Here is a 15,340-nt window from a genome sequence, read left to right on the forward strand (position 1 = left end):
GGACTCGAGAGGGAAAGGGATTGCATGGAGGGGCAACGCGAACTGCAATTACCACTACGCACTGTTTTGCTCCGTTCACTCGCTTTCTCTCCTTCTCTACATGCAAATAAAACATGCAAAATAGAAAAATTAAAATTAAAAATTAAGTAAAATGACTGGTATGCATAGAACATGCGTAAATTAAGAAAAATAAAAAATAAAATTAAAACAATGACTTGTATGCATGAAAAACGTGCAATATAGGAAAAAGCAAATGAAAAGCAATGACTGTTGCGCGTGGAGCACATCTATGCAATACAAACTAGTATATTGTCTCTTAGTACCAGCCCCATTGTCGTATTCCAAACATGCTTAGCAAACGCTGCCCCCTCATCAAGGCAAGATGGGTCCAGATCCAATCAATCTAATGGACCTCGGGGATCTCGTCAAGAAGGATCGCGGACCGTACAGAGAACACAAAAGGGCGGGAAACTTACCTCAGCGCTGACCGGATTTTGACGTCGTGCTTTGGAACTGAGAGTCGATTTTAATTAGCTATTGATTGAGAGCCACAGTTGCAATCCCCGGCATGTGACCGCGCGTGCTTGTTCCGCAGGACGGCATGTTTGTGATTCTTGAATCCCTCGTTTCCTGTTTTTCATAATTGCACGCTTGCTTTGTCAACTAATTTGGAACGACAGCGTCCACCCACTGTCCCTTTTTCATCTTTTGATGTTAATCCAGGGGAAAACAGCGTGAACTGGAGACAAAAAAGCTAGTGTAATGCATTATTTTTGTAATCTACATTCCCATGTTTGAAAAAGTCACAAAAATGGTACGACGATTGTAGATCATTGTTGCAATTTCCAAACAGTGAAACTGAGTGTATAATGTTGATAGAATATAATGGAGCTAGACAAGAACAACAAAATTGATTGGTAGTGTGACTAGACACCACGACATGTTCTTATAACTAAACGCACGGCCATGAAATTAGGCGGGTGGCAGAAGTTCGCGCTGTTGCCACGTCAGAGCACAACTCGTGCGTTCGGAGGTCGAAGAGAATGAAATATCTCGTTGTAGAGTTGGTCCTTGTAATCCATGCGATACAAACTGACAGTATTTGCTCGAAAGGTCAGGGATGTCACAAAAGTGGCCCGGAGAGAGGTCGATCTGACGCTCGAACTAGGCAACGCAGTCCGGTTGACGTTGCCACACGGTGCGCGGGAACCAGCGACTCTTGTCCCGCTCTCGCTTTGCTTTTCCCATATGTGGCACCAGCGCAATTCTGCCAAGCCGCCTATTTTCATGACCGTGGGTTTAATCACGTAGTGAGAACTATAAAATACTAATAAGAAGAACGTGTATTTCATAATTAACAACAACGTCAAGAGTACCTGCGTGATAATAGTTCCCTATCTCCTCCTCATGTGCCACTGACTTTAAAGAAATCCTTACAAAGTAGCATGCGGGGCGAGGGGGTAGACCAGGGACACAATTCACACATGATAAAATGGGGGTAAAATATAAGAAAAAATAATCTTACAAAAAACTAGGGAGGAAAAGGATCAGGAATTAACACAAAATATGAGGAGGGAAGAAAAGGAACTGGACAATTCCTACAAAGCAGGGAGGAAGATAATCAGCAAACCAATGCATGCAAAGGTAGCGACTTGTATCCTATTCCTATTACATAGCACCTCGTAATGGGAGGTCAACTCATAAGCAATACCAGAGAGGTAACAGATTAGAAAACGATTCGTACAAAATACTAGGGAGGAAAAATATTACAAAAAAGAGACTATACAAAATACCAGAGAGGAAAGAAGCAGGAAAATAAATTCGTACAAAATCACTGAGTAAAAACGACAGAAAAACATTTCATACAAAATACCAGGAAGGAAAAACACGAAAATCAATTCCTTCAAAATCACGGAGGAAAACATTTCATACAAAATATCAGAGTAGTAACTTATAGAAATCAATTCGCACAAAATACTAAGGAGAAAAAAGATTACGAAAACAATTATACCATGAAAATAAAAGACCAGGAATATCAATTCCTTCAAAATCACGGATGAAAAATTTCAGAAAAAAATATTTCGTAGAAAATACCAGGGAGGCAACATATCACGAAAAACAATTCATACAAAATACCAGGAAGGTGAAAAATCAGGACAACAATTAACACAAGATGATGGAAGGGAAAAAACAGGAAGACAATTGGTAAAACAATATCAGGGAGTTAACATAGCAGAAAAACAGTCAGTACAAAATACCACGGAGGAAAGAATAGGAAAAAAAATCACTTTGAGTGAGGGGACGACCAGGAAAAAATTCACACAAGTTATCATGCGCGAAGAGATCAAACACAATATTCATAGAAGTTGCTGTAGAGTAAAATAATAGGAAACAATAAGGTTTTATTCAGACACTGCCTACGAACACATGAACACAGGATCGCTATTTTCGGGAACTCTTTTAATCACCCCTTGGGCTTAATATATCAACCCCTCTAAGGTGTCTTTTTAACTCCCAATTTTGGGCGAAATTTAGCTTTTTTCTAGTAACCCTGCCTGGTAACACTACATCGTGCATTGTGCTCACATTAATACACCCTCGAAGCTGCAAATCTGCGATAATTTCACCCCAAAAGCACCCTTCCATTCTCCCTTCTGTCATCCCTAATGACCCATTAGCAACACGCTACGCAATTCCCATTGGCAGTACGCGAAATTGGTCTCGAATACAAATTCCAGTGATCACCAACCAAATCAGTGCCATTTTTTTCGCTAGCCTGGTCACGGACACGTTACCGGGGTATTGCAAAACGACCATGAGCGCTGACGTGCACCAGAAAAATGATACAACGATTGGTGCCTCGCTTCTGCCAATTACGTGATTTGGCGTGTTGATTCCATCTCCCCCCGTCATTAGCTGATCGATACGGGCGCATATTCTGTTAAACATTCACTGAGCGCCTCTCACTCCGCCAGGGATGATTATTTCTGCCATCATCAAGTGATAACGCATCGTGAGAGAAATTTCAGATTTTCATGCAGGTGTCGCCAGAAGAGTTTTGTTTGCGTGGATCGGTCGACTGATAAGATTCTTTCATTTTTCCCTCTCCCTTCATTGCTCTCTTTATTACCTTCACTATTTCTATTTATCTCTTAGTTTCTCTTTCTTTCCATTTATCTTAGTTTTCCTCTTTCTCTCTCCCTTTACTTCTCTCTTCCTCATTATTTCTCTACTTCTCTTTTCCTCTCCTTCCCTCTCCCTTATTTCTCTATGTCCTCCCTCTATCCTTATTTTTTCTCTATTCCTCTCCTTCCCTCCCTATTTCTCTATGCCTCTCCCTCTTTATATCTCTATTCCTTTTCTTTATTTGTCAATTCCTATTATTTATTTCTCTATTCCACTTCCATCCCCTTTATTTCTGTATTCATCTTGCTCAGTATTTTTCTCCATACGTCCCATCCCCATTTTGCCATTCGTTCCTCTCCCTCTTGATACTTTTCTCCCTTCCTCCACCTTTATTTCTGTATTTATATGTATATATAATTCTCTCCCTCCTCTTCTCTCTCTCTTCCTCTACTCCTCTCTGACCCTTCTCTCTCTCTCTCTCTTCCTCTACTCTTCTCTGACCCTTCTCTTCCTCTACTTCTCTCTGACCCTTCTCTCTCTCTCTCCCTCTGATCCTCTCTGACCCTTCTCTTTCTCTTCCTCTACTCCTCTGTTCCTTCTCTCTCTCTTCCTCTACTCCTCTCTGCCCCTTCTCTCTCTCTTCCTCTACTCCTCTCTGACCCTTCTCTCTCTTGCTCTACTCCTCTCTGCCCCTTCTCTCTCTTGCTCTACTCCTCTCTGCCCCTTCTCCCTCTCTTGCTCTACTCCTCTGTTCCTTCTCTCTCTTTTGCTCTACTCCTCTCTGCCCCTTCTCTCTCTTCCTCTACTCCTCTGTTCCTTCTCTCTCTCTTCCTCTACTCCTCTGTTCCTTCTCTCTCTCTTCCTCTACTCCTCTCTGCCCCTTCTCTCTCTCTTGCTCTACTCCTCTCTGCCCCTTCTCTCTCTTGCTCTACTCCTCTCTGCCCCTTCTCTCTCTTGCTCTACTCCTCTCTGCCCCTTCTCTCTCTTGCTCTACTCCTCTCTGCCCCTTCTCCCTCTCTTGCTCTACTCCTCTGTTCCTTCTCTCTCTTTTGCTCTACTCCTCTCTGCCCCTTCTCTCTCTCTTCCTCTACTCCTCTCTGCCCCTTCTCTCTCTCTTCCTCTACTCCTCTGTTCCTTCTCTCTCTCTTCCTCTACTCCTCTGTTCCTTCTCTCTCTCTCTTCCTCTACTCCTCTGTTCCTTCTCTCTGTCTTCCTCTACTCCTCTCTGCCCCTTCTCTCTCTTCCTCTACCTCCTTCTGTCCTTATATATATATCTCTCTTCCTCTACCTCCCTCTGCCTCTTCTCTCTCCCTCTACTTCTCTTTGCCCCTTCTCTCTCCCTCTATTTCTCTCTGCCCCTTTCTTTCTGTCTACCTCTCTCTGCCCCTTTCTTTCTGTCTACCTCTCTCTGCCCCTTCTCTACCTCTCTCTGCCCCTTCTCTACCTCTCTCTGCCCCTTCTCTGTCTACCTCTCTCTGTCCCTTCTGTCTCTACTTTTCTCTGTCCCTTATCTTACTATTTTACTCTGGCCCATTTTTCTCTCTTTCGTGTTCCCTAGAATTCGGCTAGCAGCCAAACAAAGTTAACAGTAGAATTCTGCGACAAGCGACCACCTACTGCTTGTTTGAATACAATAGGCTCGGAAGAACAAGATGCGGAGAAAAAAGAAAAGCAAAAAATAACTACTAGACTCCTTAGAGGACGCAGATTCGTCGCCCTGAGTGGACAGTCAAGAACACCTGAGTCTGGGCAACCAACGGACACAATGGAAGATGCAAGCAGTGGAGGTTGATGAAGAAGCTTATCCCGTAAAAGAGAGATAATGAGACCCTTGACAACGCAGCATCCGGCTCATCCGCAAAGCCAAAGGAAAGCTGACACGGCTCCTCTTTACTTATCCATCTGAAGGACCTCCACAAAAGATGATCCACGAATGAAATAGGAGACCAGATTCCTCTACACGGTAGGTTTTCTTTCATCCCATCCTTCGTTCTGAGAGAAAGAGCAGTTGCCTTTATTACGCCGGAGAAAGAAACGTGGGATGATAGGAGGCCCTCCCGGCTCAAGATGTACGATGGTCATCATTTACGCTGGGATGAGAGGGGGGTGGGGTTACGGCCCGATACGAAACCTCTTGAAAGAAATTCCAAGTATAATCGAGGTGGAAGTAGGGTGATAAATGCATGGGACGAAGGAACATGCTGGATGAGAATTGAAAGTGCTTCAGTCTCTCAATGATGCCATCGTGCCATCTTCCGAAATAGCACCGAACGAATCGGCAAACACAAGTGTTACATCCAGTGTATGCAGAAATAGGCTAATGGGGAAGGAACTTACAATTTAAGGTGGGGGTGTGCCTCTCCAAGTGTGTACTTTTCATACTGTAAAAAAATGTCTTAAAACGATACAGACAGTGGTTTCAGGAGATCCACACCACATTTCGATCACCTTTTAACATCAGTGGTGTTAAAAACCACAGATCAATGCTTGTAATCAACACCATTGAGGTTAAACGTTGACCAAAATGTGGTGTGGACCTCCTGAGACCACTGCACACCCTTAAAGTTTGCACCCTAACTTCTGAATCGCCCTGTACATAAGCAACCCAGCCTATCTTTGAAACACAACGGTATTCATAAGAGAATCAAACTTCACCACAATAGTATGTCCCAAAGCCTGCATTGGGGCGAGACAATGTCTTTCAGTTGACTCTAGCTAGCTCGAACGTGGATTTTGTTAATGTTAGAAGGCGGTGACTTACAGCTTGTCTCATAACTTCTGAATCGCCCTGTACATAACCTAGCCCATCTTTGAAACACAACGGTCCCCATGCAAGCATGAAACTTCACCACAACAGTATATCCCAAAGTCTGCATTGGGGCTAGACAATATAGTATGAATGTCATTCTGTTGACCTTCGCTAGCTAGAGCGTTGATTTTGTTGATATTAGAAGGTAGTGACCACCAGGGATTATATACTTTGGAGAGAAAATGAGGGGCAGGGGGAGATTTGGATACTTTCGATTCATCTCCATTAGTACATCGCTGTTAATCCCGACGACTCGCGTCCAATAAAACTCTTCTGTGTTTACTAGAAATCAATGCCATTACTCATCCCTGTGTACATCCAGTGGTGATGAATGCTGCGTTAAATCCATCGGAAGCATCAAGTTGAGATGTTGTTTGCCATAGCGACGCTGTGTCCACAAGACCGATCGTGTTTGCGCGGGCCTAGTGGGCATCGTCTTGCAAAAGAAACGTTTGAAATACGATGGCATTTGTTTTTGAAAATCCTCTTACGCTCTTAAAGCTTTGTGGCAGTGTGTTCCGACCCTCAGAAATGAAGATAGTCGCGGTCCTGTGTTGAAGTTGTGGAGAAATCAATATCAGTGGCCACACATGCGGCCAAAGGACATAAGGGTTTGCAAATATGTGAGCCACATTTAATCACGAATTAATATATTCCTCTCATATGGATGGAGCGACATGAAATGTCGATAACCAATATTCTAAGGATTCGATATAACATTACAAATGTTCCGTGAAGAACATTAGTAGTACTTTAAACTATTAACAATTATATGCAACAAGGTGACTGGGATGGGTTTTACCTCTTACAAACAAAATGGATATCTATAGACATTTATTTCACAAATTATCGCATTATAAACATAAAAATAGAAATTTGGAAGAATTATTTTACTGGTACGTCTATATGCCTATATCAGCCGATAGCGATGAAGTATTGATCACTCTATCCTATCCTTAATATAATTACCTCCCTGACCCGTCTCTCTCCTTCGGGGTAGCCGAACGTGTAGCATGATAGAGGAATGATCCTGCAGTCGAACCAAGGTTTCGGGTTGGAATCCCGGCCAAAGCATGGGTATTTTCTTGTGAATATACATTCATTAGTTTCAAGTAACCATCATTCATCTCATCGTCGCGATTAGTCCAGAGAGGCAGAAAAGCGACAAAGTAAAATACACCAACAACAGTGTGTATATTTGTGTGCGCGCGCACACACACACGTTAGGAACAGGTTCGCCGATACTCTATTGATGTACCCTGACACACACATACATACATAAACGCATATATATATTATATTATATTATATTATATACACACACGTATGTGTGTATGTGTAAAGAAGTTTGTAATTCGATGCAAAATTTTGAATTTCTTGTTGTAACTGTTATGTACAGTATATAAAATCATTCATACATTTGATTTTGGACAGTAAATGTCTAATACACAGTATTTATTCCTAAAGCAGAACCTATTGGCAGTCATTTCGTTACACACTTTAAATACGTACGTTAATGAACTATTCACGTTATTTTAAAACTAATATATTACAATTTTATATCGGTTCAATTTTCATGTCGACCCATGAGAAAACAGACGGCTATGTGAGCAAACAAGAATTGTCTGCCGATTATGCAAATCGAACAAACATTCTTGTGTAGGTACATAGCCACAGACAAATGGTGACGGCCAGGATTTGTGGTGTGGATCAGATTTGAGAATTGGAAACAAGTAAGAACCCTCAACAAAACTAAGACTAAACATAACCGTTAGACACCTACATTCTCCTTAGGTGCTCTGGATAGATGGTTAAGAAAACAGAGTAACCTCATTAACTCGTAGAAAAGAAAACATGTACTTACTTATCTGCCATACTAATCATCTGTAAACTTGAGGATGAAAATACATACCTGGAAAGAAGAAAACAGAATATAAGATACTGAATACTTGGGTCTCCCTTTAACATACCGGGTGTTTCAACAGAAACACCGTGATTTGAAATGGCATTTAAAATATTTATGATAACTACTAAAAAAAAAATACATAATCTGACAGAGAAAACGCAAAAGTTTAATGGAAAACATGTTCGAAATGTCCACCTTGACGATTTATCACTTCTTGCACCTGGTTGCACATGTTGTCAAATATCTGACCAAGGGTTGCACGACTAACTTGTGCAGGACAGTGTTCGATGTTTGCTTTCAAATCATCTACTAATCGCAGTCCTAGTTTGAAAACTCCCTGCTTTAGGAAACCCCACAAGAAATAGTCTCACGGGTTTAAATCAGGGCTAGTTGGAGGCCACTCTAAATCATTTTGAAATAAATGTGTGTAGCGATTGTCAAGACAGGTTCAGTTGTATGCGGCCTATCTCCGTCTTGCTGGAACCATTGCTGACGAATTGGACAACGTTTCCGTCGAAGACCAGGAATGAAGTATTCCTGCAGCATTTGCAAATAATTTTCTGATGTGACATAGCCATCAAAAAAGAAAGGTCCAATCAAGCCACGTTACGATACACCACCATACCAAAACCTTTTGTGCGTACAGAGGTGTCTCCTTCGTTTCATGTGGATTATAGGTAGCCAAAAATTAAATTTTAGACTTTTGTTAATCATAACATACAAATTATTACTGTGAATATACTAAATATTTTTTTAGGGTCATTTGAAATCACGGCGTTTCTGTTGAAACACCCGGTATAAAACACTACAAAAAGCTTAAATTTTAATGATGCTGTTCGCTTGGCATTTTGTAATATTTGCAGCGCCCTATAGGGTGCAACTTGGGATGTAGGACTCTTGGAGCCACAAAATTGTACGAGGTGTTAGAAAACTAATGAACAAACAAAATAGACAAACACGTATTTTTCACAAGTTACCGATTGTTGTTTCACACGATTATGCGATGGATCAAAAAACTATACTCTGTCCCGGGAATATATGGAGTAAGCGATTGAAAACATGTCCTCTGCGCAAGTAGAGACTCGAGAGGGTTAGACCAATGAATGCGTGAGATGAGAAGTCGGTGCACGGATGAAAAAACGTGGCTCCAGCTACCAGACGTTTGCAGCAGCGGGCACTTCCTTGCTCCACCCACTCGCTTTCTACCCTTCTCTCCCGATATGCTCAACGTGCTCCACAGATTCCCGACATAGTGTGTAGCGAAGTAACAAAAGAACACACATAAATAAACACGTCTTCTTTCACTGCGAAATTTTAGGAGGGAATATAGACGTCCAGCACATAACAAAAGCATCGTTGCACAGCAATCGGTGACTTGGTCTCATGATAGCATGAAACACATTGGGTTTTCTCCTGCAGTGACGCTCCAGCGATTGGAGCGCCTCCTAGGCCAACAGAGTCTCTACCTAGAATAAAGGTGGAAAAACATTGAGTTTCTTTTTCTTTTGCCACAAGCCATGCAACTGTAACAGGTTCTTTGTAATAAACCTTTGTAATGTTCGAAATACTTTGTGACCACCCTGTATATTTTGACTGCCTATTGAGCTTGTAGACTCTACTGATGCTAAAATATCACGTACCTCTAGACTAAACTGCTAGTTTTCCTGGAAAATTTCTTCTGATGACATCTTCTTTAAGGAAACATGAAAGAGAAACCTCCATTTTTGTTGCGATATACTTGTTTACCGAACCCTAACGTTCTCCCCTTTTGTCTCCACGTAAACATTTTCCCGTTGTCCTATCTCACATCTTAGAAGTCTCCATTCTCCTCTCTATTGCAAATTTGTCTCCCCTTCCGGAACTAATGCCATCTTTTGATGGCTGAAATCTCTTTTTCCCGCTCTCATCTTCCTCCAGCATCCATTCTCCGTTTTCTTCTCTTCCTGTTTCTTTTTCTGATTTCTTTGAAACACTTTGCAGACTCGAGATAAAAAAAACAACCTCCCAAGTCCAATTTTTCGAAGATGCTCTCCGCCGTTTCTGATTGGTGGATTGGGAGAGAGCAATTCATCCCTTCCCTCCCCCCCGCAAGGAATCCTCCCCTTGTAAGTCGACTGGAGAGATTAGCGATGAAAGCCTCTGCCAAATATCTATGTCGTTTTCTTCCACTGCCGGATACAACCCCTGAGCGAGTGAAAAGATGGTAGCACATGTCTCTGGAAACCCCTTGAAGGAAAAACGACTGCTGGATTTTGCCAAGAAGGTTCACATGTAGATTATGGGGAAGCAAAGATCCCACAGGGTGTTTAACAAGCAACCGGCATTTTCATGAAGGCAGGATTGGCGGGAGGGCAAAGAAGATAAAATAGAGAGTTTGAAAAGTCGGAAAGAAATAACGGAAAAGTAGAGGAAAAATATGGAAAGTGAGAACGAAAAAGAGAAAAGACGGAAAGAGAACTGAAAAGGCGGAAAGAGAGAACGACAGTAAAGAAAAGGCCGAAAGAGAGAACGGGAGAAACAGAAAATAGAAAAAGCAAAATAGTAAAGAAAGTAATAGAGAGAAACAAAGGATGGTATAAGAGGAGACATAAAAGAAAGAAAAAGCGAGAGAAAAAGAGGGAGAGAAAAAAAGGCGGAAAGAGAGAACGGGAAAAAAGATAAAATAAAAGACAGAAAGAGAACGAAAAAGAGAAAGAACGACGGAAAGAGTTAGCGGGTGAAAAAGATAAAGAGAAAAGAAAGTAATAGAGAGAGACAAAGGAAGGGATATGAGGAGACAAAAAGAAAGAAAAAGCAAGATAGAAATAAAAGAGGGAGAGAGGAAGAAATAAAAATCAAGGGAGAGAAAGAAGAAAAGGGTTGCAATAAAAGCAAGAAAGAAAAGAAGAAATGAAGAGTAGAGATCAGAAGAAGGAAGATCTTATATTTTCTTTGGGGCTTATCACAGTTTTCGTTGTTAATTTGTACATCTTCCTTTAGATCTTCATCCTGTCACAATATTCTCAGTATTATTCGTAAAACTACATCTCATAAGCTTATGTCCGTCATTCTAATGGTCCATATGGCACAATTACCTTATCGTTACACCTGACAGTATCTTCAGTAAAAGTTGATCAAATGTGTTTTAAGCGAATATTATGCTCAGATAGTATGTTTTGTGAGTTATTGTTCCAAGTACAGTTGATGTCAGATAGGCTAATTGGAACTGGTCCTACAGTTTAAACAGGGATTTGATGTACTGTGCCCCTGAGTCTATTCTGTATCCAGCGGCTAATGTTTCTGAAACGGGACAGATTAGAACACCAACTTCGAGAACTTCTCAAGTATAAAGCCGATCCTCGTGGAGGAGTGGTTATAACAGACCAAGGGTCCCGGGTTCGAATCCCGACCTGGTCATGGTTATTTTTTATGACTGGCCTTTCATCAATTTTATATCCATTGCTCATCTTTATCGTCGCGATTAGCCAAAAGTCGCAAAAAATTGACGCTAAATAAGAAAAATCAAAGTCAAAAATTAAACTTTAAAGGTTGGATGCAATGATTTTTGTCAGCTATTTACGGTTGATTGATTTTTATGAGCATAAGGCATATAATAATTTAGTGCTATTTGGATGGCGATTTTTTTTCAGTCAAAAACTAAAAGACACAAACAAAATGGGGGCTCGTCCGGGATAACAAGCCCAAAGTGTCGTGTCATTGGGCGCAGGTGCACCCTGAGCTATAGAAACAATTTCCAAGTCTAAATGCAATTTTCAAGATTTGAAATAAGGAGGCACTTCCCGAAGGAGCACACACGCATTCATCGTCCACTCTCTCAAAATATCCAATTCCGCTTGCTCTTCCTCGCTACCTTGCTTCTTCCGTCTTCCTCTGCTCCCGCCTCTGACGTAAATCCAACGCCCGATAAAAGAGTAGAGACGGCTCAGGAATTCATCATTAGGTAACTGAAGTAGCGATCTCGGCTGGCGCTGGATATTAGCCTCTACAAAAAGAAAACTAACGTTACCTTCCCCTCCCCCTTTTCATGCTGGAGCGTTTATCAGCGTTCCCTTGGGGGTCTGCATTAATACTCCTGAGATTAGCAGAAACTTCTCTCCCCACCCACGCATCGACTTCTTTTTCTGCATCTGGACGATTGGTTATTCAGGACACGGACTAAAGGCTAGAGGGAAATATATAAATAACAACCAGTAACGTTTTATCAGTCACTTGGAAAGGAATGAAATATGGTGGCTGTTAACTCGAAGGCACCTTATAGATCTGAATTCAGTGTCGGAGATTTCTACATTTCACACTAAAAAAAAAAAAGTGCAATTGTAATTACTTTACCACTTCATAGATGGCGATATTTTAAACTCAACACTTCGTTGACTGTCCAGAATTAATTGATATCCTGATTATATTGAACACTCTTTCCAAATTAAAACACAATGTTTAATCCGATTTAAATACTAAGTACTCCGTTGACTGATTGATAAAACGTATCAACAATTGGCTTCTTAATGATGAACTTACGTCAAGAAAAAACGGTCAACTGGGAATATAAGATGTGATGTTATACGATACTGTTATCGGCATCAAATTATATAATTGGTAACGGATTAAGCTCCATATAAAACTTAATATGTCTCAAAATTATATATTGTTTTCTATTTATAAACGATTAAAAATTATATGTAATACCAATACATGTGGGTTAAGCTAATAACACATCAAATTGTAAGCCGGACTTTGTGGCCGACTGGTTAGCACATTTCGCTGCGACGCCAAGGGTCCCGGGTTCGAATCCCGCTCTGGCTTGGTTGTTTCTGAATGTCCATTCATCAATTTCATCACTCATCCCCATCTTCGCAAATTAGCTAAGAGGCACAAAACGCAAAGTAAAATAAACTAAATGAATCAATCAATCAAAAAATATCAAATTGTAAGCTTGTTTGAATTTGCATTTGGTATTTAACGTCGCTTTTCTTCCATTTTGGCTAATTCGCGGCGATGAGGATGAGTGATGATTTGCAGAAATTGATGAAGGGACACTCGGAAAGAACATCAATGTCCACGCCGCGATATGAACCCGGGAACTTCTATGGCGAGATCTAAATTCAATCTCTTAACGTGTTCAAACAGTAAGCCAGAGAACCAGTTGGTTTATGAAACTATCCAGCCTAGATAGTACCTATTGGGGGGGGGGGATGCAGAAACTAGTGCACCAAAGACGGAAGGGTATCGACGCTGGTGAGGACTACATCGGAAAGTGATTTTACCCTTTAAAAGAGGACATTCCAAACTTTCATTTAAATGTAAAACGATACACTTCCTTCACGCAATTAAAAAAGTGATAGCCCAGGAGCCAAACTTATTGAACAACCCTCGTAACTACAGATGGCGCTACTGTAAGAAGGGTAAAAATAGTGTGAAACATGTGCCATACTGCGATGTTTTCGTTCTGAGAAATCCTGAAAATTAATAAGGAGAAAATTGCTTGATAATTTTAAAATCAAGACTCTTAGTTCATATTTTATCTGAAGTGTCGGTGCCAGGATAACGATTAACTTCTAAATGAAATATATATTTTTTTTCCATATCTTGGAAAGCTCCACTAATTAAGAATGCCATCCCTTCCCCCACCCACCCAACACAAGAGCCCAACTAATTACCTGAAGCAAATTACACGTCATTACCAAATGGCTAACGAGCCGTTACCTAACCTGAGTCAAGACGGGCCGCGAACGGAAAGGGATTAGCAAACTGGCCATTAGGTGATGCCGTGTTCGCGAGAGATAGGCTGGAAGACTTAGGTGTCGGTGGAGCAAGGGAGCTGTCAGAGGGAGGGAACGTTCAAGATCAAAAGTGCATCCCAATGGAACACTGCCAGATGAGGGAAGGAATTGCTTGTCCAGGGAACTAAGGCAAGGTTTTTGTCACTTATCTTGACAAGCAGTTGGTCAAGTTAGAGAATTTTGTTCGGGTGGTCTGAGTGGGCGAAGAAGTTTTAGGTAGGCTCTTCTTTGGTTGCCATTACTACCAAGATTTTCTTTCTCAAGCTCTTTCTTCCTATTTCTTTCCCTTGTCTTCCTCAGTTTCTTTGTCTTTCTTTCCATCTCTTTCTTTTCCACCCCTTTTTTTTAGTTATTTCTATCTCCTGCGTGGTTGCATTGAATTGAATTAACCTTATTGCAGGGCGAGGTTAAGCTGTTGCTGGTCTACCACTACATTAGCATTATACGAGTATATAAAGGCTAAAATTTAGTTTTAGAGGGCTCGTAGCGTCTAAACAAGGCATCTGACAAAAACTTTATCAAGCAAAGTTGTTTACCTAATGCCCTCTACATGCCATGAATGTTTGTGGGGAAACACGCTGCTTGTACAGTCATGGACAGTTTAGATTGTAGCAACCAAATTGACTTTCAATGGGATCATTACCAACCCAGACGTGTCAGTGTCTGTACATGTTGTTTATGCTATATAATTCACGACTGGGAACTAGACGGATATTTGGTGTCAGCCCATCAAAATGATACGACGCCAGGAGTTCCGGCCTGGGTGGTTTTTGTGAGCGCTCCTTCATCAATTTCATCATTACTCATCCGATGAGTCTCATCGTCGCGATTGAGCAAAATTTGCAGAAAAGCGACGACGTACTCTGTGCCTCGTCCTCCACCAGAGAGGCCATTTTATACTTCATCTGTCGTTTGGTGGGAGAAGAAAGGAAATTCAAATCTCATTGGCTCCTTTGAAATCTATACACTCGAGAACTCTGCACAACTAAACATGGAAATTGGAACTAAATTCTAATTACAAAAAAGTAATTACAATACGTAACCCAATATATTAAAGAAATACGGTTTGTCAAAAGCGAAACAAAATAAGAATACATCACAAATAACTTGTATTCTATGCATTAACTGCAGTGTACGAGCCTTTAAATTCACTACTCTTGCATACTCAAGAATTCTGGGAGTCACATAAATAGGTATTCACATAAAAGTACTCTTTTCTCAATTTTTAGCTGACTAATGCCATAAATTGTGAAAACAAAACAACAGACAACTCTGAAATAGTCTCAGTTTTCCGAGTCCGCCATTAATATCTTTCTGATTTTAATAGCGCGATAAAATTTACATGCGAAGTGCGATAGGTGGAAAAGCAATCTATAACATTCTAGTTCTCGTAACTTATCTCGCTGTGAATGCGAGGCTCTACTTAATTTTCCAGACTACGGCCTCTTCGCGAGATCTTCAGATTACATTTAATAGATCTTCGATTCCTCGCGCATGAAATCAAGAAATTTATCAGATATGGATTAGTTTGGAATCAAAACATAGATGGCAATGATGCTGCTGAGATTAAGCCAATGTAATATTGAGAGCTGTGGATTCTAATTGCTAATGTTTCTTATTACAAAATCAGTTTAAAATATAAGTTTATCATAAAGTATATATCATAAAGTATATAAAGAAAGTATGTATATACGGTAAAGGCACTTGCTGATAATGTTTCAT

The 15,340-nt window shown here is 40.8% G+C and overlaps 1 protein-coding gene across 9 annotated transcripts in view; it reads right to left on the reverse strand.

Annotated features, from left to right (window-relative positions):
- CASK (peripheral plasma membrane protein CASK) overlaps window positions 1-15,340 on the reverse strand; it is a 286,894-nt gene that overhangs the window by 153,375 nt on the left and 118,179 nt on the right. Inside the window, exon 1 of one of the 9 annotated variants that reach the window (XM_083115520.1) lies at window positions 7,800-7,833. The exons of the other annotated variants lie outside the window; for them this stretch is intronic. The gene's annotated coding sequence lies outside the window, so the exon portion shown is untranslated. Of the gene's footprint in view, window positions 1-7,799; window positions 7,834-15,340 lie in introns of those variants that run through there. 9 annotated transcript variants of the gene reach the window in all.

This window comes from Lepisma saccharinum, chromosome 30 (assembly GCF_977018435.1).
Source record: "Lepisma saccharinum chromosome 30, izLepSacc3.1, whole genome shotgun sequence".
NCBI lineage: Eukaryota > Metazoa > Arthropoda > Insecta > Zygentoma > Lepismatidae > Lepisma > Lepisma saccharinum.